Source organism: Microcebus murinus, chromosome 2, assembly GCF_040939455.1.
Source record: "Microcebus murinus isolate Inina chromosome 2, M.murinus_Inina_mat1.0, whole genome shotgun sequence".
NCBI classification, from domain to species: domain Eukaryota; kingdom Metazoa; phylum Chordata; class Mammalia; order Primates; family Cheirogaleidae; genus Microcebus; species Microcebus murinus.
In genome coordinates, this window is record NC_134105.1 from 34,343,318 (window position 1) to 34,348,090 (window position 4,773).

Here is a 4,773-nt window from a genome sequence, read left to right on the forward strand (position 1 = left end):
AGTGATCCCAAATACGGGCAATGAGAACTCCTTCAAAGTGGCTCCTCACGCTTGTTGTCTGCATTAGTCCTTGAGAGCTTCCTTGTTTTCTGGCACAACAAGATATACCAGGCTCACCTTGTACTGCCCCATACCTTTCATAAGCTATTTCTTTAAGAAACTGTGGCTCATTCTAGTGAAAAACAATAATTGGGGATCACAATATGTGTGTTAGGTGTACTGATTACTATAGGAATTTGTCTTCATTTGGATTCCCCTGGGACCAGACCCTGAAACAAGGACTTTAGTGCAAGTTGTTTCTTTAGAAGATGATCCCAAGAAGTACAAATCAGAAAGCTGGGAAAATGAATCAGGGAAAGAAGAAAAGCCAATAAAGGGTAGGTTAATGAATAGATTACTATTATAGGTAAATGCAGCTCAATCCTCCCTGGAACCCTCTGAGAAACCACCTTGTATGTGCCCCAGAACTGTCCCACTAAGGGATAGAAATGCTGGGGTATTTATCCACTAATTCTCACCCCTCATTGTTTGAGAGCTGTCCCTAGATTGTTAAAAATCCCAGCACTTCTGCTGAGTGCTTGAGTTGACGAATACACACTGGAATTTTTTTAGCACAGCTTCAGCTGAGCATAGAGCAAGCAGAGAGATGTGAGGTAGGGCATCCATAGAACTACTATAGGTCCTCATTGCTTGCAAGTGCTTTCAAAAGACAGTACTAGAGAATATATATGTTTAAAACTGAATTTCTAGTAATATTTCTAATTCAAAATGAATGTTACTGGATTTTTTCTTTAATTTTTAATTTTATATTTCCTTTCTCTTATGCTCAGAGTATTGGTTCTGAATAACATTAACATTTACTTATTTTATCCTATAATACACATCATTAAATAAAAATTTCATTACTATTATTACCAATAATAAAATTGTTGAATAACACTTAAGATTTCTTTGAAGTTTTTTCATCCTTAGGATACAACCTCCCTATTAGATTTAGAATATATAAAGAATACTTACAAATCAATAATAAAAAGACAAATAATCCAAGTATAAAATGAGCAAGGGATTTGAATAGACAAATAGACATTTCTCCAAAGAAGATATTATACAAATGGAAAAAAGTACATAAAAGGTCATTAAGGAAATGAGAATCATAACCGCAATAAAAAAAAAATCCCACAATGAGATACCACTTTCCACTGACTAAGATGGCTAAAACAAAAAAGACAGTGTTGATGAGGACGTGAGAAATTGGAACCCTTATTCATTGACAGTGGGATTGTAAAATGGTGCGGCCACTTTGGAAAACTATTTGGCAGTTCATCAAAATATTAGAACTAGAGTTACCGTATGACTAAATAGTTCTACTGCAACAGAAATAAAAATATATTCTGCACAAAACTTGTACACAACTTTATAGCAGCATTATTTGTAATAGTCACAAAGAGAAAATAACCCAAATGTCCATCAACTGATGATGGATTAACAAACTGTATCTCTATGCAATGGATTATTAACCATAAAAAGGAATGAAGTACTGACTGATGTTATAACATGAATGAATCTTGAAAATACTAAGGTAAGTGAAAGACGACAGACCACATATTGTATCATTACATTTATATGAAATGTCCATAAAAGGCATTTGAGTCCCTGTTTCCAATTCTGCTGGGTATATACCCAGAAGTAGAAGTGCTGCATGATCCTCATTCTTTTTTACAGCTGCAAAGTATCTTATTTTGGGATATATTATAATTTATTCATGCAGTCTCCAATTGATGGATATTTTGGGTCATTCCCAATTTTTCTTTTTTATTTTTTTTGAGACAAGGTCTCACTCTTTTGCCCAGGCTGGTGTGCCGATGTGTGATCATAGCTCACTATAACCTCAAACACCTGGGCTCAGGCAATCCCTCCAGGCTCATCTTCCCAAGTAGCTAGGATTTCAGGTGTACACCACCGTGCCTGGCTAATTTTTAAATTTTTTATACAGATGGAGTCTCACTATTTTGCCCAGTCTGGTCTTGAACTCCTGGCCTCAAGTAGTCTTCCCACCTCGACCTCCCAAAGTGCTGGGATTACTGGGTGTGATCCACTGCATCTTGCCTTCAAATTCTTGCTATTATAGATATTATTGCAATGAAAATAACCTTGTGCACATGTTGTGTACATGTTGTTTTATGTTTAAAGAGGTATGTTGATCACTGTTGGATCATTCATTATTCCAGTCACCTGGCTCCTTTAGGGTTAGCTCTCTCAGACTATTCTCACACTCCATTCAGGGGCCCAGGATCATTCTATTGCTCTTGTAATTTGCTGGGGTCACAAGAATGTTGGTAGAATTTTTTGTAATTATTTGCCACTTCCATGACACTCTTGCGAGCACAGGAATCTTGTTACACTGAAAATCAAGAAGCTCTGTAAGGAGGCCACAGACTTGTTTGCCCAGGTACACTACCCAGCCATCTCCACTCTGGGGCTTGCTGCCTTTGTGGCCTCTACCTAGCAAACTTCAATGTGAGGGTTCACCTTGTTCTTGGATTACCTCCCAAACTGAAGTTTCTGCCATAACCACACCTCATCAGTCAAGTCCAGGCTCAATGTCTACTCCATCCTCTTTGCTTCCCCTCAACTCTTCTCCCCCACCTCCATATACCATATCTCAAGCCAGTCTTAGCCATAGGAAGCTTTCTCTTCTATCATGTGTACTTGCAGCCTAAGGTTTTAACTCTCAGTAGCCAAGAAACAACTTTTTGGTCTGCCATGTCATTTCTTCCCAGAGGCAGTAAGAAAGGTAGAAAGCTCACTGAATGGTGGGAGGAAAAAAGATATAAAGAAATACAGAGGGAGAATCTATTATTAATTAATTGATTCTACCACAAATTAGGATCGATCTTTTTAGTAATCCAAGAACTTTCTAGAAGAAAACTGTCATTTTTATATCTAAGAATTAAGGGCATACACATCTCTTGCTGGGAGTGAGGGGCTTATACTCTGTTTCTGATGAAGGAATCTTGGAGCAGCTTCTGCCCCGCTTCTGTCTGAGCCGAATTAGGTCCAGCTGTGTACACTGAGCAAGGTTTCTAACAATCTGGGGTCCCCGGAGGCCTTCTGCTCCCAGGTTCCCTCTATCCCTGCTCATACAAGTTTCCCTGAGTGAATTGTCAGGAAAAGCATCATGTGCCTGAGCTGAGCACCCTATCTGCTTAAAGATAGCCAGGTCCTTGGGTTCTATGGGAGGCCCAGTGAAGGGGACTCGTTTTTCCAGGTGACTCCTATATGTTTCCAGGGAGGGAACACCGAAGAGACCGATTTAGGGAAGGAAACAGAAGAAACAGAACTTTCTGGCTTTGGAGACAGACACCCTTGAATTCCAGTCCCAGCTGTGTCATTAACCAGTTATATGACCACCGGAAAATCACTTAACCTTTAAGCTTATATCACTTCATCTAAAAAATGCATATGACACTGTCCCCAGAGGGCTCAAAGGAGGCTTAAATGCAGTAACACAGTTAAAGGCCCTCATAAATTGTTTGTCTCTGTGCACGCATACAGCATTGTTACTGTGAGGATGATTGCTTCCTGTATGGCCAAAGCAGCTAGTGGATTTCCTGCACATGACGCATGCATCTGCTCGGCCTCTGGGGACTGTGTTGGGTCCTAGGTTAGCCAAGCTGACTTTCTGCCTTTGTCCAAATAGTTTATTTTGTGACTTGGCCCAGCTTCAACTTGGACTGGCATTGAACAGAAGCCATCCAGGAAGTTCTGCCTGGCCAATCTGGGCTTTCCGAGATAAAGGATTGGAAAATTGTTATTTAGATCCTGTACACCATAGACTAGAGCTTCTCTGTTCTTGGCTCTTAGCTCCAGTTTTTGAGCTGCCTCATCCCACTCTTGCCCTCACCTCTCTCTGCTTTCCCTGTTTCCTGTTCCTGCTTCCTGTTCCTGCTTCCCCTGCTTATGCTCATTAATGTGATCTTTAGGCTCTGGCCCAGGCTATGTGTGGCTGCCCCTTCAAGCGTCTGTTTAGCCCAATCATCTATTTAGAGATGTGTCCAGTCTTTATGGAGCTGGCCCCAAGAGTGAGGCTTGTATGAGTAATTTGCCCCTCTACTTTCTCCCAGATCCAGGATCACAGGGCAGCTTTGAAGGAGAAACTACTGGGACTCGTATCAGAGTAATACTTGGCACCATTCCAGACCCCCACAGACTGACACACATGCCCACAGACATGTGTACACTAGCACAACCACTTTGTACACACACAGACATGCACATTGATGTGGTCACACTGATACACACAAATACATGCTGACACACATACCTTAGATCAGAAGGCCAAGAGGGGGTAGAGCAAGTAATTGGCTCTGATTCCCTTTTACTCCCCAAAGTCTGACACACACAGGTAAGAAGCTTATACAGAGAAGAACTTGGAAGTCTGACGGACACGCCCTTTCTGTCTCTGATTACTCTGTGCATTGACTGAAGTACCAAAAGTGCCTTTTATTGAATCTGCCTCTGTGTCCAGTACTGCCTAAGCCCCTTAGTATAAGCCACTTCACTGGTCTTCACCACAGCTCTGTGCACTGAGATTATTTTAGTACTTACCAGACTGTGGGTTCAAAGGGGACTGTTTAAATATTCATGTCCAGCTGGGCATGGTGGCTCACACCTGTAATCCTAGCACTCTGGGAGGCTGAGACAGGAGGATCTCTCAAGGTCAGGAGTTCAAAACCAGCCTGAGCAAGGAGTGAGACCCATGTCTACTGAAAA